At 40.5% G+C, this 26,680-nt stretch overlaps 1 protein-coding gene and 1 pseudogene across 4 annotated transcripts in view; both read left to right on the top strand.

Moving 5' to 3' along the window:
• Nucleotides 1–7,606: 7,606 nt before the first annotated feature.
• The window catches only part of HIVEP3 (HIVEP zinc finger 3), a 460,275-nt gene continuing 441,201 nt past the window's right edge, over nucleotides 7,607–26,680 (top strand). Inside the window, exons 1-2 of one of the 3 annotated variants that reach the window (XM_079113088.1) lie at nucleotides 7,624–7,744; nucleotides 12,561–12,703. The gene's annotated coding sequence lies outside the window, so the exon portion shown is untranslated. Of the gene's footprint in view, nucleotides 7,745–12,560; nucleotides 12,704–26,680 lie in introns of all 3 variants that reach the window. The other 2 variants (XM_079113086.1, XM_079113085.1) reach the window with 2 other exon arrangements.
• On the top strand, nucleotides 12,714–24,790 carry LOC306645751 (large ribosomal subunit protein uL30-like 1; annotated as a pseudogene). The gene has a single exon. The product of its transcript is annotated as a large ribosomal subunit protein uL30-like 1 (transcript).

Genomic DNA, 26,680 nt, shown 5'->3' with positions numbered 1-26,680 from the left:
CCCATCTCAGCTGGGACAGGGCACTAGCCCTGGTTTCTTCCCTCCCCTGAGGATGAGGGAGAGGGAGGTTCATGGATCTGAAGAACCAACAGCCTGTGGGAATCCCCTGGAGAGACAGAGTGTAACTGGGTGTCGCTGTGTGATTAACAACATGGAGCAGGGGAGGACTGGTAGGACATGGCTCTGCCAGCGGAAAGCTTTTCAGTGGAGTTGCATGAGGACAGTCATGGATCTGGATGGGGCTGGAGCAAAGCAAAATAGGTTCGGCTGTCTCATTGGCCTCTGGGTGTTAGTTCCCTTCTCCCCCAACTCTGCTTTCCACCAGGGAGAGAAAGCACTGAGAAAGAGCAGGGGGTTCAGGGGCTTGGGGCAGGGGAGGGGAGGCAGGCCTGTAATGTCGAGCTCTTGCGGGGTCACAGGGCTGGCTACCAAGGGGAAACTGAGCTGCTGCATGCCAGAGGGCTGGCAAGACTGGAACCCAGGGAATCCTAGGTCCACTTCTGAAGTTAGTGGAGAGCCTGGCAGTGTAGAGGCAGAATAGAGGGTTTGATGAGGGCTCAGTTCTGTGGCGATGAAGGTCAGGGTGTCCCTGCCCACAGAGGTGCTTAGTGGAGAATAAGGCAAGCCTAGAAAAGGGAAGAAAGAAGGAAGCCATGATGATTAGCTCCAGCTTGGTCAGGTGTGAAAGGAGAGACCATGGAGGCCGTCCTTCACACTAAGTAGTCCTTTCTCCCTTCTCCTTCCCTGCTACTTTCCCTGAAGAATACTGGTGGTAACCAGCCTTACCATTTAGGGTTAGGTGGAGCAATTGAAATGATAGCTGCCAGTTATAATGCAGTGGCTCCTAGTGCATGGGATGAGGTTTCATCACTTAAGTGACAGGAAAAATGGAAGGTAAAAAGTGATGGCCAAGGGGCAGACTGGACCGGTGAGTCTTCCTTCACCCTCCGGTGTCTGTTCTTCCGCTCTCCACCCTTCTCTTGCTGTTCTTTCCCCTCAGTCTCTTTGCACTGCACTCCCCCCTGGGGTCCTGCTCTTCTGCTTCCTCTGCTTGTCTCTGTCCTGGGGGTGATTTTCTGCTGTCCTTGGTTGTCTGGGGGTCTCAGCACTCCTCCCAGACCTCTGCAGGTGATCTCTTCATTGAAGTTGCCTCATTTGAGTCATATGGGGGCAGCTCTGTTCCCTCCGGGCCCAGCCCACAGAGCCATTTCCTCCCCTACCTCTTGAGCTCCTCGGGAAAAGGAACACTGTCTCAGGCATCTCCATATGCAAAGGTTATCCGGTCACACAGTGCTTAATCAATCAATCAAACCGTGCTGAGGCTTTCTTTTCCCATGAATCTTGCAAAACCAGAACAAAGGACAAACTCAACCAGCAGCAAGTTCGTAGTTTCCATTTTCCAGCAAAGTAACCAAGATTCTTCCCCTATCGCCTCTTCCTGAGGTTCTCAGTGCCTCAAGGTATGTATCCCAAGGCAATACCTGGCAGGGACTTAGAGAATACCTTTTCAAGTAAGGATGTTGATTACAACTGCATGTCCCTATGCATTATTTTAAAAGGGGTATGTATCCAGGAAGCTAGGCATGTGACACCTTTCACCCATAATTGATAGAGCAGTGTATCAAACAATTTGTTCAAACCTTCAGGCTTCTAGGTGCTTGATCTTTTTTATTAAGTGACTCTCTTCCACTAAATAACCACCCGGTCTCCTTTCTCTATGCTCTGATGGTACAGATAAATGAATCTGTACTCTGGAGTTGCCTGGCTAATATATCACTTCTCTCAGGTAAGTGAAGGTGGCCAGGGCCGGGAACGCAGACACGAGGGGAGGCTGGCAAGTTAAATACAGGACTCAGGGGCCAGTTATGGGGGGAGGAACAAAATAGAGGGGAGGGCTCAGGGCAGACCTAGGTCAAAGAGCTTGCCAGAAGAGGTCAGACTTTGTACAAGAAATCCAAGGCCAGAGGGCATTGTTGACAAAGGACTTGCTATTGCCTCTCATGTCTTCTAAAGTAAATGAAGCACAGAGGGGAGAGAGGAGATTCCAGTAACTCCTGTTAGGGATTAAGGATTTCTCTTTACATCTCTAATTTCAGCTATCTTTTGTCGCATTAAATTAGACAGTGTTGCTTTCCTTAGTGCTTATCGATAAAAAGTAATACATTTGCATCTTTATTAGTGTATTTACCCTTCAGAGACACATTGGATATGAGAATTGGCAGAATCTGTGGAGATTATTTATATTACTTTTATATGATTTATGAGAAAATGGAGGTCCATTAAAATCATCATACTACAGTGACACAGCCACATCAGTGTTTATAGTTGCTCAATTCACAATAACTAAACTATGGACCTAGATGCCCTTCAATAGATGAATGGATAAAGAAATTATGGTACATATACATAATGGAATATTATCAGCCTTAAAGAAGAATGAAATTATGGCTTTTGCAGGTAAATGAGTGGAACTAGAGAATATCATGCTAAGTGAAATAAGCCAATCCCAAAGAGGCAAAGACCAGATGTTTTCTCTGATAAGTGGATGCTGATCCATAGTGGAGACGGGTAGGGAAGAATGGAGAAACTTTGGAATGTGCAGAGGGGAGTGGGGGCCCTGGGGATGGGAAGGATGGTAGATTGAGACAGACATTATTACCCTATATACATGTATGATTCATGCATGATTACACAATCCGTGTGATCTGTGCCATGTTCAGCCAGAGGAATGAGAAGTTATGCTCCATTGGTGTACAATGTGTCAACATGCATTCTACTGTCATGTATAACCAATTAGAACATATTAATTAAAAAAATCAAGAAAATGGAGGTCCAGAGGGATTGTTACTGTTAGAACTTTCTCTCTCTCTCTCTCTGCAAACTAAATTTTAATAATGAAGGAATTTATTGGTCACATAACTGAAGAGTAGAGAGGTGTATCAGCTTCAGATATGGCTTGACCTAGTTGTTTACTACTCAACAATGTAATCAAGGTTCTGGTTCTTTTTCGCTTTCCATTCTGCCTTCCTCAATATTCCTTTATTGCCTAGTAAGCTTGTCTCTATTCTTGTGGCCACATGTGGCTTCATTAATTCCAGATATTATATCATTGATAAGAGCTACAGCAGGCAGAAGGATCTTTTGTCAGAGCCCTTGCAAGTATTATCTCAAATTTCTTTTCCCTGTCTTGATTTCTTGCCTGCCCTTGAACTAACTCATGTACCAGTGTATAGAATAAAAAGGTGGCTATATATACACAATGGAATATTACTCAATTGTAAAGAAGAATGAAATTATAGCATTTGCTGATAAATAGATGGAACTGGACAATAGCATGCTAAGTGAAATAAGCAATCTCCCCAAAAGACAAAGGCCAAATGTCTTCTCTGATAGGCTTATGCTGACTCACAGTAAGGGGAGGGATAAGGAAGAACAGAAGTACTTTGGATTAGACAAAGGGGAATGAAGGCAAAGGAGGGGGAAATGGGAAGAGGAAAGATAGTAGAATGAATCAGACATTACTATCCTACGTGCATATATGATTACATGACCAATGTAATTCTACATCATGTACAACCAGAAGAATGAAAAGTTATATCCCATATATGTATAGTATATCAAAATGCACTCTACTCTCATATGTAACTAATAAGAACAATTTTTTAAAAAGTGGCTTTAAGTCAATCAGGTCCAATTCCTTGAGTTTTTGGGGTCTGTGAATAACAGAAGACCACATGGGTTAGGATGGAGGAAAGATGATTTATCAAATAAGTTTTGGGGTTCTGATGGTGAGAGAATGGAGGATGACTACTGGGAAGGCTGACAGCAGGTGTTCTAAGGTCAAGCACCTGGACATGTCCAGGCTTGGACTAGAACTTGGTTCCCTTCACTCAGTATTTGCATATGATGATTGCATAATTCAAATTAAGGCATGTTTCTCAACAGACATCCACATGGAACTGTGGATTTGCTTATGTTCTGTTTACTCCCTGGCTATGATGAAAATATGTACAAAACACACCTTGTCATTTAGTCACATGCAGACATACTATGATCCCTTAATTTTGCATCTCACTAAAGTAGGAAGACTTTCAGAAGAAATTGGGTAGATTTTAGAGGATAAGAACTATCAAGTAAGTGTCCCTCAGTCTTACTGAAAGTTTGGCAGTGTGGTGAAACACCTTTTAGAATTATAATAAAGTTTGGGGGCAACCTCTAGGAAATGTCTTAAACCTGGGTTTCCCTCCCTCTTACTCAAGTGTGTTAGTCAGATTTCTGTTGCTATGACAAAACACCTGACTTAAAAGGGGGAAAGATTTATGTTGGCTTACAAGTCAGAGGTTTCAGTACATGGTTGGTTATCTCCAGTGCTTTTGTGCCTGTGATGAGGCAGCACATCAATCATGATTGGAGCCTGTGGCAGAGGAGTCTGTTGTGGCAGCCAGGAAGTGGGGGTGGTGAGGGGGCAGGGAGTGGGGGGGGAGAAAGGGGTCATGGTTCAACTGTCCTATCCTCTTTAAGGGCACATCTCCAGTGACCTAAGTTCTTTCCAGTAGGCCCCACTTCCTAAAGGCCTGGTGACCAGGCCTTTAACACATGAGCCCTTGTGGGGCATTCAGATCCAAGCCATGGCACTCAGAAGAACCAAGGAAGAGAAGAAGGAGGGTTCTTTCTTTGTGTTGCTCATAGATATACATGGCAGTAAAATGTATTTTGACATATTATACATACATGGATTATAACTTATTCAATTAGGATCCCATTCTTAGTGGAGTTACACTGGTCGTGTAACTCCATATATGAATAATATATGAACATAGGAAAGTTATGTCAGATTCATTCTACTGTCTTTCCCATTCCCATCCCTCCTCCTCCTCCCCTTCATTGCTCTTTGTCTAATTCAATGAACTTCTATTTTTCTCTACCTATCACCCTTATTTTGTGTTAGCATCTGCATATCAGAAAGAACATTAGACCTTTGGTTTTTTGGGGACTGGCATATTTCACTTAGCATGATAGTCTCCAGTTCCATCCATTTACTGGCAAATGCCATAATTTCATTCTTCTTTATGGCTGAGTAATATTCCATTATGTATATATACCACATTTGCTTTATCCATTCATCTGTTGAAAGGCACCTAGCTTGGTTCCAGAGCTTGGCTATTGTGAACTGAGCTGCTATAAACATTGATGTAGCTCTGTCACTGTAGTATGCTGATTTTAAGTCCTCTGGGTCTATAATGAGGAGAGAGATAACTTCGTCAAATGGTGATTCCATTCCAAGTAGAAAGGAGGGTTCTGAGTCTCTGCCATGTGCTGGGCACTGAGCTAAGCTCTGGAGACACAGAAAATAACAGTACAGCCCTCAAAGAGTTTCAGATTGGTGGAAGAGGCAAGTATTAAGTGGTTAAATAAAATGCCATCACTTCAATAGATGAATGGATAAAGAAACTCTGGTATATATACATGATGAAATATTCCTCAGCTACAAAGAAGAATAAAACGATGGCATTTGCAGGTAAATGGATGGAATTGGAGAACCTCATGCAAAGGTGAAATAAGCCAATCCCCAAAAAACAAAGGTTTAATGTTTTCTCTGATAAGTGGATGCTGATACATAATGGGAGCAGGGAGGGGGTAAGGGAAAAATGGAGGAATGTTGGATTGTGTAGAGGAAAATGGGGGAGGGGAGAGGACCAAGGAGAAGGAAAGATGGTAGAATGAGACAAACATCATTACCCTGTGTATATGTATGATTGCTTGAATGGTGTGATTCAACATTGTGTACAACCAGAGAAATGAAAAGCTGTACTCCAATGTGTACATGAATCAAAATGCATATAACTAAATAGAACAAACAATAAAAAGTACATATGGGGGTTGAGGGGTAGCTCAGTGGTAAAGTGCTTGCCTTTCTAGCATGTGAGAGGCCCTAGGTTCCATTCCCAGCACTACAAAATAAATAAATAAAAAGTGTAAAAAAAACAATGTCAAGTGCCTGTTTTGTTGTTTTGGGCTGGGGAGATAGCTCAATCTGTAGAGTGCCCTCCTTGCAAGCACAAGGCCCTGGGTTCGATCCCCAGCACCGCAAAAAAAAAAAAAAAAAAAAAAAAAGAAAGAAAGTCAAAAAGAAAGAATGGAAGGAAGGAGAATGAGGAATGTGCAGGGCCAGAGCTAAAGGATAGTTTCAAGGAGTGAGTGGATTTGAGTCCTGGTGCCAGCAGAAATCACATTCTAGGGAGCTAATGTGTAAACAGAAGGCAAGGAAGACGGGGGTAAAAGTGAGTGGGCACCCTTGTGAGAATCGTTGATGAGAATGGCTGGTTAACTGAAGGGGGCGCAGCATGGAGGGAGCTGTTTCTTTTTGGTTGTTTGATTTTATGTTTAAATGAAGATATTCAGATGTCATAAAATCTGCTCTTTTTTAAGTGTATAATTCAGGGGTACTTAGTATATTCACAAAGTTGTACAATCATGACCAGTATTCTGTACCTATAAAGCAGTCAATCCTAATTCTCCCCTCCTCCTAGCCTCTCCCCGGCAACCACTAATCTACTTTCTGCATCTGTGGATTTGCTTATTCTGGACATTTCATGGAAGTGGAATAGCACACTGTGTGTAGTCTTGTGACTGCCTTCTATCACTTCGCATGTTTTCAAGGTTCATCAAAGTTGTAGCATGTATTAGAACTTCATTCTTTTCATGACCAAATACTATTCCGTCACATGTAAAAACCATGATTGGCATATCCATTCATCAATCAACAGATATTTCAGTTGCTGCTACTTTTTGCCCTTGTGAATATGTTGCTGTGAACATTTGTGTACAGATTTGTGTGTATGTGTGTGGGGGGGAGGGGACCTAATTTCTTGAATATTTAACTAGGAATGGAATTGCTGGGTCTGACGTATGCTGCGAGTGACTTGATCTTGTTTACAGGCTGAGCTAAGGAGCCAGTGCAGAGGGAGAGATGGGAGAGGTAGAAAGGGGAGCAGAAAAGGTGCTGGAAGTTACTTCCTTCCGTGTCACTCACTCTGATTAACACTAACCTCGACAGCTCCTAGGCACCCCGCGCACCCTTCACGCTTGCTGGCCAGAGAGCGGATTCAGCGTGTGAAAAGGCACCCTAGACCGGTCGGAGCGGGGTCGCAGCCGGCTGGCTTGTTTTCTGATGTGGTTCATACTTCTGGGGTTTCCTCCGGTTGGAGCCTGTGGCCCATTCAGGGTTGGTTTCCTCCCGTAGATTTGTTCACAGGTGAATGAGGACCATTTATCACTAAGTCTGAGTCCTACTCCTTGCTCCTCAGGTTAGCCAGGGCTCCCTGTCCTCCCGAACAAGGAAAGATGCTCGGGTACCGCCGGCCGCTGACCAGGAACGACCGCACTCAGCGTAACCGCTCCCCCTCCGGGCGGCTGCGCACGCGCCGCTTCCCGCCAAGGAGGGGGCAGGAAGGGGGCGGGGCGAACATCTCCCGGGCCAATCGAAACTGAGCGCCCCCGCCCTCCGCGCTGGTGGACCGAGCTTGACCCCGGCGGTGGGCGGAGGAGGCGGGGCCAGCCGCGAGGCCACGGAGGGGGCGGGGCCCGAGACTTGGAGGCGGGGCCTGGGGCTGTCAGTCCGCGCCCGCCGCCGCCGCCACCGCGGCTCCTTGCACGCTGTGGTCCTGGTGGCTGCCAGGGCTGCTGCCAGCTGCTCGCCATCAGGCATCCCGAGCCACCTCCCGTGTCTCGGCCCGGCGCGCAGGTAAGGCCGGCTGTGGCTGCCGAGCCATCGCGTCCCCCTTCTCGAAATCGGCTTGCCGCGCGGGCGCCCCCTCCGGGCTGTGTCAGCGCCGCGGCTCCCCTTGCCGCCGGGGGCGGTCCCGGGGGGCGGGACAACAGTCCTCCCCATCCCCCCCCCCCCAATCTAGGGTGCCGCGCCTTGCTGCTCTGGTCCCCCGGCGCCTTCCCGTTCCAGGCGTAGGGAGCTGTCCTGAAACCCCCTCCCGGGCCCATTCCACAGTCTCTGAGACTGGGGGCGGGGGTCTCCATCCTAGCCCCACACCTGTGTGCTCCCAAGCAAGGGACAGAGACCTGGCGCGACCTCGGGGGCCAGGAAAGTTTCACTTTGTGGTCCGGGTTTGTTGACGTCCTAGAGATGCGGGGAGATGGCTGAGCAGCTAGGATGCGCCTCGTGAGCGGCGTTGCCTTTGCCCTGAGGTGGCCCTGGTCCAGGTTTCTCTTCCAGAAGTCCTGCCGAGAACCCTGTTCTGGGGCCGAAGGCTGCTGCAGGGCTCGCGGGTCTTTCCGCTTCTACGTTGGCGAGCCCCGGATTGCAGCAATCTGGGGACAGCTCAGTCTCTTTCCTTCCCCCTTCTTAATTTAATATTGACATTTAGACCAGGTACACGAATTTACTTAGCATTTTTCTGACACTTCATATCTGTGAGGTGCTTTGCCATCCCTGATTAGTTAATTAACAAGGTGGGAAAGCAAAATAGATTCTGAAACGCCCGGCTGATGCCTGTAGTCTTGCAACTCTTTTTAAGAACCACTGAGAGCTTTAGGCTGTGTTTGCAGCGAGAGATGCTTTTGGCCAAGGTGCCTGCGAAGAGAGTGTGATCTGGTTGCTTGAGAAGATTTGGGTAGTAATGGCAAAGCCTTTTCTGCCTCTCCCTGATTGTGTTGTTTATTGAAGGTTTCCAATCTATGGAGGATTCTTTGGTTTTCTTCACTCAAGCAAAGGAGGAATTCCAAGTGTTGCTGATGAAGCAGTTAAGGGAAAAACTGAGGTTCAAATTAAGTTTGAATACTTGTCTACTTTACTAGATTACCCCATCCAGTGCAGAAAACCTTAGGTGTTCCTGTTCCCTCCCCATCTTCCCAGTAGGACCTTATCCAACTAGGTAGGTATTACTGGTTCATCATTTAGTTTGAAGACCTCTTGTTACCTGTGGTTTACAGACCTGCCTAGGGACATCCTTTAAGAGTGGGCTTAATTAGCACTTTCATCTGCCCATTAAGCAATAGGCTTGAAATCCTTTGTAATCAGGCGCTGTTGTAGTGTTGAATCTTTAATAATATCTAATTCATTTTAATAGTGTTTCTATAATAATCTTTCTATTAGTATGCCAGTTCTGCAACACCAGTACTTTTAATATAGAAGCAGCAATTTACTAGAAATATTATCACAGCAAAAACAATTCTCTAACAGATTTGCAGCCCACTTTACTTAGATAATTACTGCTAGAGGCTAAGTAATTTTAAAAATATTCTTTGGTGCAGTAGGTGTTAAAATGGTTTTGATCTGTGAGGTTTTACAAGGTCATTCCTCCTGGTAGTAATGGTTACAGTCACTATGTCACTTAAATATTTTTTGGATTACTATCATATGAATTTATGCTCCATACTGATTTCTTTTTGGATGAGGTTACAAGATAACGAGATTCAATTTTGATTTGCCAGTCCGTATTTTTAAAAGCAAGGTATTTGTTATATGTGGGGGTTATAGTAGAGCTATTAGGATGATAATGATGTCATATTTTATTATCTTATCTTTTACACACTGATTTTGTGTTTTGGTACCCAGGGTTGAACCTGCCAGGGGTGCTTAACCACTGAGTCACATCCTCAGTCTCCCTTTTTATTTTTTAATTTTAAGATGGTCTTGCAAGTTGCCGAGGGCCTTTCTAAGTTGCTGAGGCTGGCCTCAAATTTGTGATTCTCCTGCCTCAGCCTCCTGAACCTCTGGGATTACAGGCACTGTTTTGAGTGCTTTACAGTTATTAAGTTATCTAATTCTCACAACCATCCTATAAGGAAGCCACTGTCATTATCCATGTTTAAGACAATTAGATTGAAGCCCCCTTGCTTAACTCAGGTCATATAATTAAGCAAATGACAGCCAGAGCCTAGCCTGTGTAACCAGATTTCAGAGTCCAAATCCTTAACCAGTGTGCAGTTCCACCTTCTTTCAGTAGGTGTTTATTTCTACCTGTTGTTTGTACAGTGTTGCATTCTGCATCACAGGGAGAAGAGTGCTTTACAGTGTCATCACAAGCATCAAGTTACGAGTTCTTATTTTGGACTTAACTTTGCCACCAACTCATCTATGATTTTGATGAAGATGCCTTATCTCCCTACCTCCCATTTCCTCATGGATGGAATAATAGTCATTGAATTAGATGAATTAAATAGTCTTATAATTCTGGGGAGTTGAAGAGAGCAGTAGATGCACCTAAGAATGAAATGTCCTCCTCTGTCAGGCACAGCATAATATTGAGTATCACTTTGCAGGAGGCTTGTGGTCAGATCTGAATTGCAGACCAAGGAGTTCCCAGAATCATGGCAAGTCAGGGATGGAAGGAAGCTTTAAATCATGTAGTAAAAAACCCTCTTCTTTCTTCCTCTATCATCTGTCCAGCAGATAAATGCCCCCTGAGTGGACACCTTTGCTCTTCCTACTCCTGCTTGGACACCTCCAGGGGCAAACATTTGGTCTGCTTTACAAATACATGCATCCAAGAAGATAGCACTGTATCCACTGGTACGAAATGGGAGACTACAGAAGAATAGGAAGAAATAGACCCCCAATGACATTTCCCCCTCCATCTGGTGACTGTTCAACCACAGCATCAGAGATAGACATCTCCTGGGAGTATGAGAGGGTGGAGGCTTGGGGGAGCCACTGATCGAACTGGGAAGTCAGTGGGGTCGGGAGGAGAGGAAGTTTTGTCTGCATATTTCCCAAAGCTGTGTAATAGACTGCGGCTAATGCAAGGCCTCTGCAGACCAGTAAACAGATTTTCTTTCTTCTCAAGAAGGGAGTGTCCATTTAAATAGAGTGGGAAACTCCCTCTGCCTAATGAAGAAAAATAACAGCATTTCCCCATGGGTGTTGCAGCCTCTGACACTGGCTGCTTTAACCTCCTATTAAACTTCTGGGTCAAGTTGGGAATTGGGTATTTCTCTGGTCTCAGAGGTGCAGGAGGTGACAGAGAGGGCAGAGGTGGAGTCTGCATTGGAGCATCCATTGGACCCCCAAGTCTTGAAGGCAGAATTGGAAGTAGGAGCTCTAGGAATGGAGTTTCAGATGCAAATGGATGTTACTTTCGCTGGGTTATGTAGAGGAGTTAGGTGCAACTGTTTCAGAGCTGGATCACTAGAACACATTGGCGTTACATTATTTTTACCCCTGATTTTGTTGAGAAATGCTCTTTTGGGGGATTCTGTTCTCCAGTGACCCCTGTTAAATATGTGCTGGAGAGCCAGCCCACGTCATGGGAAGTGCTGAGAAAGCCATTGGAAGCTTTTCTTTCCAATTTAAACTTAGATTGTGTGGTGTTCCAAGAGGGCTGGGGGTGAGATGCTTTGATGACCACAGTGACTGGAAAAGAGGATCATTTGGGAGAAGCAAATAAAACTTACACAGGAAACCACCAAGGCAAAGAAAACATATTTGCAAATGCTAAGTTCATCTTTTTCTTGTTACTTTATGTATTTCTGGCTTAAGATACAACATTTCTTAAATATCCATTTACAATTTATAAGTTGAAATACATTGTCAAATAGTATATGTGGAAATAAACTGTATATTATTATTATTAATATAATAATAATTATTATTAGCCAGGACAATTTTGGTCATTTTTTTCAATATCTTTAAGGCTGGTGGTTCTCAACCAGGGGACTCAATCCACCAATAGGGAACATTTAGCAAAATCTGGGGGCATTTTTGGTTGTTACAACTGGGGGTGGCATATGGGCTACTGGCATTTAGTGGGTAGAGACCAGAGATGTTGCTGACCATCCTATAATACACAGGACAGTGCCTCCACAAAGAATTATCTGGACTGATAATAGTATTAAAGGCGAGAAACTCCACTTGAGGCTAAAAAATAGATGAAGAGCAACTTGAGGTTGAAGAAAAGAAGGTAAAGAAAATACAAAGTATTCCTTGACCCATTAAAAGTAAAAGCAAGTACCCTCATATCTGACATCCAGGGGGAGACCCAACTAAACAAGTGGTTGAAACCCAGGCATTCGGCCGCCACCCAGGAACTGTTTTGGTGACTGACTTGCTCAACACAGTAGTTTGGATCAGGGAGTAGAGGCTCTTGTGATGGGAAGAGGCTGGAGGGGTGATTTGTGGAGGCAGAGGGTATACAGGCCAAGAAGGGAAGCTGGGACCTGCCAAAATAATTTTGCAAAGTTCTAGGGAACTTTTCAAAGGTTGTTTTGTTGAGGACGTTGAGTGTGGTGCTTAGGAGATACAATCTCTGCTCCAGGAGCACATGACCTTCAAGGCTGTGGATCTCGGAGCCCAGCGCACTTTCCAGATTGTTCTGTGTCCAGGCTCAGTGTAGAGAGTTAACAACACAGTTTTGTTTTCAAGTTGTGCCTATGTCCTCCTCCTACTTCCCTTCAATAACTTTTTCATTATGGAAAATTTTAAACATACACAGAAATTCAGAAAAAAATACTTGGAATCCCCATTTATCCAGTACACATCTTCGGCAATTGTCAGCTGCTCCATCCCATCTTTGACCCTCTCTTTTCCTCTTTTTTTTTTTTTTCTTCAGTGCGGGAGCTCAAACTGAGGACCTTGGACCTTGGGCATGCTAGGGAAGCTCTTTCTCCCTGAGCTATACCTTTAGTTCTGAAGCTTCCTTACCTTAAACCTAGAAATAGCATAAATGATTACTGATCGCCTGCTTACTAGGAGGTAAGTGGTTTTCTGGTGCTTGGGTCTCCCCAGAGGAAAATTGATAATGGATACACGTGATTATAGGAGCTATGAGGGTCTGAGAAACAGGAATAGATGAGACAAATCTGGCATGGGGGTTGGAGGTTCCACCCTTCTCGGGTGGAAAGTACAGCTGATCAGAGATTAATTCCTTTCTTTTTAAACCTCCTGGGTAGAGAAGCCTACTGAGTGTTCTCGGCTGGCTGAAACACATTTCTGGGTTCAGCTGTAGAGGGTTCTCTCAGTTCCTAGAGAGAGCACAGTTCCTATGCTTCCTTTGCGGTAGCCCCTTCCTGTCTTGTGACTCTCTAGGTATGCACTATGTGGAGCAGGGCCTACTGTCCTATGCATTCTTTCTCACACTTGGTGGCTCTTGATGGAGTTGCTCCTCTTGGAGAAGCACAGGGCGGGTGGGATGGGAAGGGCAGGCTTCCCAGTGGTGGTGAAACATGCTTTGCAGGGATCGCGTCTTCCCTGCATCTATCTGTCAGTGGAGGGAGGACTCCCATTCAGCTGCTGCAAGTCCACCTGGTGTGGAGAAAGCATTGCTATGCACACTTTGCAGAACGGGCTCTTTCCCCCTTGTGTCTCCCCGAGCTACAGGATTCTTTCCTTCAGGCCTTTGGGGAACTGGCATGCCTTCACTTGACTCAGTGCTGTGTTGTAATGTGCATACAGAAATATGGCTTCAAGAGTTGTGAGAGTTCTTGAATAATCAGATAATTGATGTCTATGAATTTTAATTAGTACTGGTTTCTACAAAAACTTAGACATTCTGGACTAAGTTCACAAGCGGGTACATTGGTGTGAAGACCAGGGCTCCTGCAGAGCTGTCTCTCCCATCCTTATTCTATTTATTAAAGCATTTTTACTCTCTTCTTATTCCACAAAGATGTGTGGGTGGCATTAGCTTATTATGAATATAGTGGATCACAATTGTTGGATTTTCAGGTACCATGATTTTCTCTGGGGAAGGCAAATCCTAGACTGTTAATAATAGTTATTATCTATCTGTGCCTCTATTATGTGCCAGGCTCATTACTTACATTTATTCTTTAGAACTCTTCCAGGTAGGAATTAGTATTCCCATTTTGCAGATAAGGAAACTAAGATTTAGAGAGGTTAAAGAATGCTAGCTAGGACATAGCACTTTGTTTTAACCAGATCTTTTGATTCCAAAGCCCAGATGTTTTCTCATAGCTAAAGTTGGTGGGAGTTTGTACCAGAATTGGTAGAGAAGGTGGAGGTTTTGAAAGGGGACTGAGAGTTCTGGTTACTCCAGCTAATGAAATCTTCTCACTGAACCCCCTGGGAAACTTTGCTTTTGAGTGTGATAAATTACCTGTGTCCTATTTTTGAGCTGAATGTATAAAATAGAAGTTGCACACTGATAGCCCTGAGCCAAATTTGGTCAGCAGATGTATTTTATTTGGTCTGCATAGGATTTTAAAAATTGAGTTAGTTGTCATTTTTTAAAAAGTGGGAGATTTTATACTAAAATACGGATTCTTGTCTTTCTTGAACCATCAGAAGATCTGGCAACCTTGGGTCCCCATTCCTCCTTGGCACTAGCTGAGTGGCTGCTCTCTTTGGATGTAGCATAGAATTCCCGTTTGCTGTTATTTCCACCTTGCCCTCCTTACTCATTTATATTACCTTCAGTACTCTGAAGGCATTTGAGTTAGAAGCATCTAATAGAAGTTATGTAAATTGTCTCTGCCAGTGTTGAAGACATATTAGAGAAAGCTTGTTCTGTGTTTGAATTAAAGCTTCCCAGCATTTCCCCCACTTTGTAGACAGCCCAGAGAGGGTGACTCTACTAGGTGTGTGCACAGACACACCCACATTCCCCTCCCTAAAACCCTTCACTATGACCAGTTAGACTCTGGATAGGTTATTGGATCACACAGACTAACCAGACTTGGGATTTGGATGTTGAATCAGTGAACTAAGGTGTCTCAGGCAGGAAGGACTTATAGACTCAGGCTGAAAATTGTGACCTTGGGATGGTGGTTTAGTGAGCAAAACAGCCAGAGGCACAGAGGTGAGAGTCACAGGGCAATAGAAAGCAAGGAATGGCCTGGTCCTTCCTGCAGTGGAGGTCCTCTGTCTTTAGCATTGGCTCAGAGGCTTCTGTTGAGCACTTACCATAATGCCCCGCACTATCCTGGAGGCTTGTGGTCTATCAGTGAACCAAAACAGTCAGAAATTCTGTTCTTCTAGGGCTTGTGTTTTGGTGAAGGAAAACAGACAACTCCAAACAAAAGTGCAAAAAAATATAAAATATGCAAAGTGGTAATAAGTACCAAGAAGAAAAATAAAACTGAGTACAGAGACAGAGAGTGGGTATATTATGCAGTGATATGTTAGAGAGGTTGGTCAAGGAAGGCCCCCTGGTTAAGTGCTATTTGAGCAGAACTGTGAATGAAATCATAAGGAGTGAGCCACAAGGAAACCCGGGGATGGAGCATTCCCTGCAGAGGATTCAGCAACTGCAAAGGCCCTGAGGTGGGAGTATGCCTGACACGTGTGAAGAACAGGGAGGATGTGGTGGCTGGAATGTAGCAAATAATAGAGAGGAGGAGAGGGCACTGCAAGGTCTCGAGCTGTATTGAGGTGGAGGTGGCAAGCAGTGGATGAGGTCTGACTATATCTTAAGGCGGACTTGACAAAGGATGTACTGGGTATTAGATGTGAGAGAAGAGGAGTCAAGAGAAACCTCTGAGTGCAAGCATTACTGCGACGGGTTGTGCTTCCACTTCTCTTCCTGGAAGACTTTCAAAAGCAACAAGGAAAATGAAAAAGAAACTAAAAAATTTGAAAACTCTATTTATAGAAAAAGCAGGATATAAATTTAATCTATAGATTTCAAAATAATGTGCAAAGACTCTTCCAAGTAGATGAGCTCAGGTGCAAGCCATGTGGTAGGAAGCGAAGAGAAGCAGTATAAAAATACACAGAGCCCAGCAGCAACAGTTCTTAGAAAGCACCAGAAAAGTAATATTTTAAGATGGAAAGTATACCCTGATGTGAAAAAGTGACATCTCTCACTGTAACCATTGTAGGAACTGGAGGTGTAGCTGGGTATGTAGTTTGGTTCAGAGAGCAAAAGAAGTGAATTCTCATCATCACGTAGGTGAACTGCCTATTTGTAGGAAGCACTTTACCTCTGGTAGCAGGGAAGAGAGTCTTTGGGATGTGAGACTATGTCATCTGAAAGTATCCTTGCCATGTCCCCTCTTCTGCCAAGAGGAACCTTATGCAAATTCTGTAGGTGTCCCGGAAAACTTAGTCTAATCAAAGATAATGAAGAAAAGAATTGGTAGACTTCTGTTTCTGAAAGTGGTAGGCTAGGTTATTTGAATAAAGTTCCCCCTGGAAATGTTAAAATGTTGAATATGTTTTTAAGATTGGAAACATTTTAGATTTCCTTAAAAGCACCAAAAGCCGAAACAATAAAAAGGAACTACCTGGCCAAACTCTATGATCAAGTGGGAGCCTAGAGAGCTGGATAAAATGCTAAAACATCTAAGTTACTTTTGCCCTGAGAACAATTGTTGATCCTAATATAGACTGTGGTTTTGGCAGCCCTGAAGGACAAGGAGGTTAGGAGCCAAAGTACATGGCTTGCGCAAGGTGAGAGTTTCATAGGAGACCATCTCCATATAAATCTGCAACTTCTCAGGACAAAGGTAAACCAGAAGTAAAACCATGTCCCCAGAGAAGGTTGCCTTGGTTTTGAGCAGAACCAAAAGAAAAAGGAAAGGTAACTCATGTCACGGGCCAGCCTTTTCACAGATTTTGAGGATGGTTTTATAACCTTAAGCCATGAACTTGGTGTAGGGAGTTGCAGGTTGGTTTTATACCCTGCATCAACCCTAGATACCTGGAAGAATCAAGGGTGAGTCTTCTCTGCAGGAAGTACTTTCTTCCTAATTTTCTAGGATCCATGAATGGTCTAATCTAAAAGAATAAGGTACAGAAGAAAATAAAATATGATGAAAGAGTAGCAGTGATTAACAGGACAAATAATAAAAGACTCAAATTCTTTAGGTATTATAAGTATAGAGACAAAAACTGTGCTTATTATGTTCATAGAATTAAAGGCAAACTTGTACATATCTTCAGTGAATGGGTAGCAATTAAAAGTGGCTTGGCAAATTTGAAAAAGACTTCTTACAAAATAAAAAATACAAAACTAAAATTTAAAAATGTAATGGCTTACCGTTAGACTGCTTATTAGGTAAGAGCAAAAAGGGATTAATGGATGATAAGGCAGAAGAAACTATCCAGAATTCTGAACAAGGAGTCAAAAAGAAAACATGGAGAGAGGTTAAAAGACATGAAAGTAGAATCTACAGGGAAGAATCCACATCACAAACTCCAACTAATATGTACTTAGTTGGAATTTATAAAGGAAAGAAAGAATGGGGCAGAAGCAACTATTCAAGGAAATAATGATTGAGATCTTCCCAGAATTGATTAAATTGATTAAGCCCTGAATTTAGAACTCTAAATGCAAAGAGAAAATCCTGACAGCAACCAGAACAAATAAATAAAGGCAAATTACCTTGGAAAGAGTGTTTTATATACTTGACCCTAACCACAGAAGCCAGAAGACAGCATAGTAAGATCTATAACTGAAACAACTGACAACTTGGAAGTCTATGCACAGAGAAAATATCTTTCAAAAATAATGGAAAAATAAAAACATTTCCTATAAATAAGAACATAGAGTGTCCTACCACTTTGTGTGTTTGCCTCACTAAAGGCGATCTGAATTGATATCCTGTAGGCAAAAGGAAAGTGATTCCAGGTGGAAAAGCAGAGAGGCAATAAGAAATGAGGAATGTCAAAAAGCAACAAATACACAGGTTAATGTAGATGAGCAGTGAAGTAGAAAACACAATTTTATTATCTTATAGGCTAAAATAGATGGAATTGAAATTAAGACAAAAATGACACGTGAGTTAAGAAAGGAGGTAAAAGGAATCAAAAGCATTCTCAGGTTCTTATGTTACCTGGTAGGAGAGTAAAGATGACTCTCCTCAAGCTAGGTTAACAATGTATGTCATAATTTCCAGAATAACCACAAGAAGAATGGAAGCAAAGTATGTAACAGCCTAGCTTCTTGAAGATCCATCTATAACATATAGTTACAGAGAGAATGAATATGAAAGGGTGGAAAATTTATACTGTTAAATAAGAAACAAAATATCGGATTAAAGTAGGCATTACGATTAAAGCATTATTAGGAATATGAGAGTTCTTTTCCCCAAGAAAATATTAGTTTGAAATTTTTATGCACCGAAGAACAGCAGACTATATAAACCACAACAACAGAAGAACTACAGCATGAGCCATAATCACCAAGCATTGGGAAGACCAAGGAGGAACTCTGTGGTTCCAGAAAATGTCCTGAAAAAGAAGAAGGCGTATCAGGCCCTCAGAGCTACCCAGGCAAAGCAGGTGCTTTGGGTAGAGAAGCAGAGGAAAGGCAAAGAGTTCAGATTTAAGTGACATGGAATCATCTACATAATTCCTGGTGGCAGCAACGTGACAAAGTGCGCCTCATAGGACTTGGAGTGAAACCTCATGCTTTGGAAGTGCCTGATAAACATTCCCTGGCCTTTGATGTTCACATCCAAAGGATTGATGGGGTGAGTTTACTGGTGCAGAGGACCATAGAAAGACTTTGTCTTAAAAAATGTTTAGTGGTGTCTTTGTCAAAGTCACCCCCAAACCTAAAAATGCTACAGATAGTAGAACCTTATGTGACCTGAAGATTTCCAAATCTGAAGTTTGTCCTAGAACCCATCTTGAAATGTGGACAAGTGAAGGCCAAGAATAAGACCATCCCCCTGACAGATGACACAGTGATTGAGGAACACCTGGGGAGGTTTGGTGTCATTTGCCTGGAAGACTTCATTCATGGAATTGCCCTCCCAGGGAAGTATTTCCAGGAGATTGCTTGGTTCTTGCACTTTTTCCACCTCTCTCTGACCCATTAGACTATCAAGAATAGAGTGGGCTTCCTCAAGAAGATGGGCTATTGGAGTGAAAGTATCAATCAGCTCATCCACCAACTGAACTAAACTCAGAATATCTGAAAGCAATGCATTGGAAGCATGTGTTTTTGTCTTATGGAATTGTTATCAAGTATCTTTGGAGAAGATTATTTTCTGCCTTATCTTCAGAAACTGAACGGAAAGGACTGGGGAAGAGATGGTAGGTTGATCATGGCTGGTACCTCTCATTACAGCCCAGATTCCAGGAAAAATCCATTGTTTTCCACATTGACCACCTTGGTCTCTGAATCAACACATGCCATGGAGGAAGGAGTCCTGTTTCTCACATCTTCTATCCTGGGCTTTAATATTGAGAATAAATAACCCAAGCATGTATACAAGGCTCCCTAAGATTCTTGCAGCAATGGACCAAGTCCAGGAGAGTACTTGAATCTGGGGTCCTGAAAGCCTTGTTTTGAAAAGACTTGAAATACTTAGGAAGAAAAGCACAAAAACCAAAAACAAACTACCAAGAGAAATAGAACTAGCCTTGATAATAGCTATGTTAAATGAGAACAGGTAAGATATTTTAAAGAAGAATTAGGTCAGAGGGCTTGCTGTATAGGTATTGCTGTAGTAATAATGAAAACATGGTATTGATTCAAGGATAAACACATAGTCCATAGAACAAATAGAAAACCTGGAAACTACTTTGAATTTCTGGACTGGTTTGTGTTGCAAAAGGGAGCACTAAGATAAAGAGTGAACTTTTCAGTAAATGATATGGGTGCTGATGGGGATGCATACGAAATAATATAATTTGATATAACTTTATATAAGACATAAAAATCAATTTCAAAGGGATTGAAAAACTTAATTATGAAAAGAAACACTAGAGAAGTTTTGAATAATAAGCTATATCTCGTGATCTTTTCATAGGGAAGGATTCTTGAATAATATGCAAAAACATTAGCTTTCACAAAGAAAGGATTGATAAAAATGATTACATTAAAATTAATGTATTTGGATCTATTTCAATCCAAATCCACTATGGAAAGAATAGAATAATAAGTTACAGCACTGGAAAAGAAATTTGTGAGCCTTATGAGGACAGAGAGGATGTCTGTGACATCTTCCACAGTGCCTAAAACCAAAGCTCCATCATTCAGGGTACTAGATGTTAAGTGCTTCTAACCATTCACAAGTGATGGCTACTGGTCTATAGGGAAGAATCCACATCACAAACCACAAACATTATTCCTTTCTTGCTTTTTCTTCTGTTGCTGTTCATTCCTTAGAGAAAAAAGAAGATAGAAAGAGGGATGGTAGCTTTAATCAGGCAGTTGTTAAAAAATATTTATTCAGTGTAGAAACTATGGTTTTATGATTGGGTGAGTTCTGAGAAGAATACATAGAAATATGAAACAGAGGCCTCTTCACAAAAGACTTTCCAGTCTTCTAAGGAGGTTGTGGAAAATAGGGAAAAATTTCTTGACAAATCTGGACCATTTTAAAAATGACATTAATATGTACCAGTATATAGGAAGAGAGAAATAACACTTCCTAATGTAGTAATTGGGAAAGATATCACAGGGGAAGAAAGATTTGATCTGTAGATCAAAAGAGGATAAATTCACAGAGAAAGGAAGAAAGCATTCCAGGGGAGGGACAAGGACAAAGCTTGCTTTGTAGGCAAGAAAAATTGAAGAAGCTTTGGGGACCAGGACAATCTGACCAGAGGAAAGAGATTGAAAGACAGATTCTTTAAGAATAAATATGAATGAATAGCTAGATCATTGTTTGAGCCAATATATAGTTTTTAATGACTGATTAAATGAAATTTATATACAGATAATGTATTATATAATTTCATAAGAGATTTATTACTCAGTAATTTTGAGGAAACTGGTTAGACATTTAAGATGCATCATTAGTTAGAAGATATGAACAATTTTATGCCAACATATTTGACAGTTCAGATGAGATAAATAAATTCCTTGAATAACCTGACATGCCAAAACACAGGAAGAAATAGAAAATCTGAATAGCACAATACTAAAGAATTTACTTTATTATTAAAGACCTTCCCACCAAATAGCAAACAAAATTTATATGTAGATGATCTCTCTAGTAAAGTCTTCCAAATATTTAAATGAAGTAATAACATCAATCTTACATGCTGTTCTAGAAAGTAGAAAAAGAAGTTAGCACTTCCAAGCTTATTCCAAAGAAAAATCATCATACCAAAACTTGGATATTACAACAAACGAAAATTAAAGACCAAACTCTCATAGACATATATACAGAAATCCAAAGCAAAATATAAGCAGAATGATTTCAGCAATACATAAAAAGGCTGACATATCATAGCCAGTGGGATAGGTTTCAGGAATTCAAGAGTAGTTTAGTTGGTTGTGGTGGTATATGCTTCTAATCCCTCCTACTTGGGAGGCTGAGGTAAAAGAACAACTATAAGGCCAGTCTGGGCAACTTAGCAAGACACTGACCCAAAATAAAAAAAATGGCCATGGATGTAGCTTAGTGGTACATTGTTTGCCTAGCATGCATGAGGCCCTGGGTTTGATCCCCAGTATCCCTCCTCCACTAGAGTAGTTTAACATTTGAAAGCAATCAAGATAATTCCCTGTAGTAAAAGAATAAAGAAGAAAAATATATTATCATCTCAGTGGGTACAAAAAGAGAGGATTTGATAAAATTCAATATTGATTTATGATTTTAAAAAAGCCTTAGTCCTTAATCTGATAATAGGTCCCTAAAAGTATCTTAAAGTCAGCACAATACTTAATGGTGGAGTACTGAAAGTCTTCCCTCAGGTGTCTGCTAACACCATTTCTATTTAACTTTGCATTAGAAGACCTAGCCATTGTAGCAAGCCCAAAGAAAGGCTTAAAAGTCATATGGATTGGAAAATCATCTTTAAGAGGCAGCATGATTGGGTCTACAGAAAATCTGAAAGAATATATAGAAAAAAATATTGGAATTAATAAGTGAATTCATCAAGGTTGCTGCATACAAAATCAATGTAAAAATAAAAAAATCAATTGTACTTTGCTGGGCTTGATGGTGCACATTTGTAGTCCCAGAAACTTGGAAAGCTAAAGTAGAAGAATTACTTGAGCTCATGGGTTTGAGGCCATCCTGGGCAGCATAGCAAAACCCTGTCTCAAAAAGGAAAAAAGAAAACAAGAAAAATCAAGAATACTTTTATATGTTAGCAACAACAACAGCAACAACAACAATAACAAAAAAATGAAATTTTAAAACCCATTGTCATATACAAAAGCCTTTAAAAAGTTCTAACAATGGGACTGCAAATTGGTGCAACTGCTCTGAAAAGCAGCATAGAGATTACTCTGAAAACTTGGAATGGAACCACTATTTGATGCAGTTATCCTACTCCTCAGGACTTAAAATTAGCATACTACAGTGATGCAGCCATATCAATGTTTATTGCAGCTCAATTCACAATAGCTAAACAATGGAACCTACCTAGATGTCGTTCAGTGGATGAATGAATAAAGAAAATGTGGTATATATACACAATGGAATATTACCCAGTCTTAAAGAAGAATGAAATTATCAAATTTGCTGGAGAATATCATGCTAAGTGATATAAGTCAATCCCAAAGAACCAAAGGCCAAATATTTTCTCTGATATGCAGATGCTAATTCACAATAAGGGAGATGGGCCTAGGGAAGACTAGAGATACTCTGGATTAGAGTCTGGAGTGAAGAGAGGGGAGTGGGTATGGAGGGTTAGTAGAATGAATTGGACATTATTACCCTATGTGCGTATCTGATTGCACAACCAGTATAATTCTACAGCATGTACTACCAGAAGAATGAGAAGTTATATTCCATTTATGTATGATATGTTGAAATGCATTCTACTGCCATGTGTAACTAATTAGAACAAATTTTAAGAAACCTTTAAAAAAGTTCCAACAAATCCATAGAAACAAATGCAATAAAGTTGGGCAAGATCTCTACACTAAAACCAGGAAGACATAATGAGAGAAATTAAGGAATACTTAAGTTGATGGAATGATATACCATGTTCATAGATGGGGATGACTCAATGTTGTAAAGATGTCAATTTTCCCAAAATTAACCTGAAATTATGGAAGCCATTCAAAATTCCAGCAGTCTTTTAAAATGGACATCACAAAACTGATTATAAAATCTGTGTGGAAAGAAAAAGGACCAAGATTACATAAGACAGTCATGAAGAATAAGAAGACATCTGGGAGAACTTATGTCTTCAGATATTTGGACTTATTATAAAGCTATTATAATTAAGTCAATGTGGTATTTTTGCTGGAATAGACAAATGGCCCTATCAAGTAGTAAATACAGTTTGTTCTCAACCCCCACGTGTTCTTGTGATGGATAAAAGCCAGGTTAACAAGAGAAAAACAAGTTTATTAATGTGTGAAGTACACATCATATGGGAGAAAACTCCATAAAAAGTAACTCGAGGCAGTGGCTTAGAATTTTGTTTTATATAGCATCTTCAACAAAAAGCAATAAATTTGTAGAGAAATGAAAGGACAAAAAATGTATTTTAAACGTTAAAGGGAGGAAAATTAATGAGAAAGTAAGTATATGGGAGTAAGGTTTGTAAAGTCCTCTGGTGCTGTCTTTGGCTAAAAATCTAGAGCTGTCCCAAGTAAAGAAGAATTTATATCCTGCCTTTAGGAAGAAAAGTGAGGGAGTAGGGAGAGCTTTTCCTCTGCTTATTGCACCTTAATTATCATTAGCTAAAAATAATTTTTATATTAAAGAGACACATTTCAGGGTGACATTTTCATTTTTTCTGGTGTAATGGAACAGATTAGAGAATTTAGAAAAAGCTCCTCACATAAACACCTGATTTACAACAAATGTTAACACTAAAATGTGATAGAGAAATGAGGCTTTTCAATGAATAGTGCTGGTCCAACTTCCTATTCGCATAGCAAAAAATAAAATTTGACATCTTCCTCAAAGCATTCACAAAAATCAATTCAAGCTGCATTGTAGATCTACGCACAAGAGGTAAGACATAAATTTCTTGACAGGAAACACAAGAGAATATTTGTGTAATCTTAGAATAGGCAAGTATTTCTTAGACACGAAAGCACTAGAAAGGAAAATATTTTTCTATATTTTTATTGGTCCATTATAATTGTACATAATGGCAAAATTTGTTGTTACATTAAAGGAAAATATTGATAGATCAAGAACTTCTGATCATCAAAAGATGTCATTTAAAGAACGAAAGGGGAAGACACAGAATAGGAGAAGATATTATAAAGGTCTACAAGTCAGTAAGACAAGTAACCCAATAGAATATGGATGAAAAACTTCAACAAACACTTCACATAGGGAGTATTCAAATGTTTAATCAATTTATTAAAAGTTATTTGATTTCGCTAGTTGTCAGAGAAATGCAGATTCAGACTACAATAAGATATCTATCTCTACATATCCAGCCGAATGGCTAAAATTAAAAAGTCAAATGCTTTGTGTTGATGAAAACATGGAAGAGTTGGTCTGCTATGATTTATTGGTGGAAGCATAACTGATACGACTACTCTGGGAAACTGGTCAATAGTATCTAGTAAAGCTGAACATGCATGCACCTTATACTCCAAGTTTCATTGCTAGGTATATACCCAATAGAAATATGTCTATATGTGTACCAGAACACATATATAAGAATGTACATAGCATTTATATTATTCACATTGGCCTCTAATTAGAAACAACCTATATTTCCAAAGGCAATGGAATAACAAATTGTATAAAGAAATAATATTTGTGTAATATATTCAGAAATGAGAATTAGTAATCTGTAACTATGTGCGAAAACATGGATGAATCGCAAGCATAACGCTGAGAAAAAGAACCCAACATGCAAAGAGGCATAACTGACCTCGGTGATATAAATGAGAGTAGCAGCTACTTGGGGGAGGTAATGACAAATGGGAAATTAAGAGGACGTCTAGGGTGTTGGTCATGTTCTGTTTCTTGATCTTAATGGTATACCATATATGAGGAGTTTATTTTGTGCAAATTCATCAAGTTGTACATTTATGTTTTGTGTTCTTTTCTGTATCTTACACCTTATTAAATTTTTATTAAAAAAATCTGAATCCTCACTTCAGTTCTTAAACCAAAGTAAATTTTAGATAGATTCTGTATTTAAATATAAAATGAAAGTTTCCCAATTAAATTCAGCTCAGCATTTTTATAATGTTGGAACCATGAATTAGACGGCATGCAATTAAAAATTTCTTCGAAAAGCAAAATTAAAATTATAAGAAAAATCAAAAGGTAAATATCAACCTCAGGGAAATATATGTAAAATTATATATTATCTATTGCCAATCAGATCATGAAGTATTAAAAGCTTGATAATACCCATGGTTTGTAAGTTTGAGCAAAGGGTACTCCCTATTTGTGTTAGTGAGTCTTCTGTCACTGTAATAAATGTGTGAGATAATAAACTTGTAAAGAGAAAAGGTTTATTTTGGCTCACAGTTTTGAAGGTTTTAACCATGATCTACATATGATAGGTAAGGCAAGGCAGTTCACCATGGGGAGCATATGGAGGTGCAAATTGTTCACTTCATGGCCAGGAATCAGAGAACAAAAGAAACCAGGGTCCCACAATCTCCTACAATCTTTCACTAGTCTCCACCTCCTAACAGTTTCACTACCTCCCAATAATATCCCCACCCTGGGGACTAAACTAACAGATGGGCCACTGAGAGACATTCAAGATTCAAACAATAGCAATACTCTTGGAATTTTCTATTTCTACAACATTTTTGGAGGAGTTTGACAATATTCTTTAAAACTTAAAATGTGACTCCTAATTGACCTAATAGTTCATTTCTAGGAATTTCATCTCAGGAAATACACACCACCCACAAACGCACACACGAATATATATTATATGTCTGTTCATTCACTCATGCACGCAAGTTTGTATACATATACACATATGTATATGTACTTGTGTATGTATACACATACATATGTGTATGTATATGTATATCAAGATAGTCATTAAAGCATTACATAATTAAACCTGGAAATACTTTGTGTATCAACAGAAGACTGGTTAAATAAGGTATTCCCAGTTTTAACTGTGTCTGGTAAACTATGATAGGCAGATTATAAAAATTTTCACTTTCTAAGTTATTTGTTTGCATTTTTTGCAATAACCAGTATATTACTTTTGTAAGCAGAAAAACAAAACTAAGTTTACACAAAAGCAAAATAAAATTATTTTATAAAATGATTCTCTATAGAAATATTCATACACATGTATTGAAATCTATAGAAACTATACCAAAATGTCACATTGGCTATCATTTGGGGGATTACTGATGATTTAAAATTTATTTTTATATTTTTTCACAGTTTCTAAATTCCCTACAATGAGTATGTGTTGATGTCATAATCAGAAGATGCTAATTGGCACTCTTAAATTTTGTCTTGTGTTTTACCAACTTCGTGGTAAAAATTGAACCACCCATGAGGGATTGTCTTTCTCCTTCCTCCCTCTCTACTTTATCTGCTGCTCATTTTCTGCCTGCACTCTGCATTTCATTTTTATACTTTCTTATTAATAGTGCCAATAAAGAAAAAAATGTGGAAGCCCCATCTTTTCTTGTACATCCACACACCTACATATGTCAATGTCTAAATTGGTCTTTTTAAAAACATAAATGGCAGACTTGACCCCTACATCTTGACCACATTCTATGACTTACTGTTACTTGAACTGCTCCTGCTGTTTCACCCTGATGTGACTAGCCAATAGCCCTTTTGGCCCTTTCCTCTAGTCCCTGTGCAACTGGTAATTAAAGCACCTAATTGTTTGATGTTTTTCCTAAGGACCTTAGATGGAGCAGTTCAAAAGCAACAGAGCATA

Source organism: Sciurus vulgaris, assembly GCF_902686455.1.
Source record: "Sciurus vulgaris genome assembly, chromosome: 1".
Classification (NCBI taxonomy): domain Eukaryota; kingdom Metazoa; phylum Chordata; class Mammalia; order Rodentia; family Sciuridae; genus Sciurus; species Sciurus vulgaris.
The sequence above is the reverse complement of the archived record's forward strand: the minus strand, read 5'-3'. Positions and strand labels throughout refer to the sequence as shown.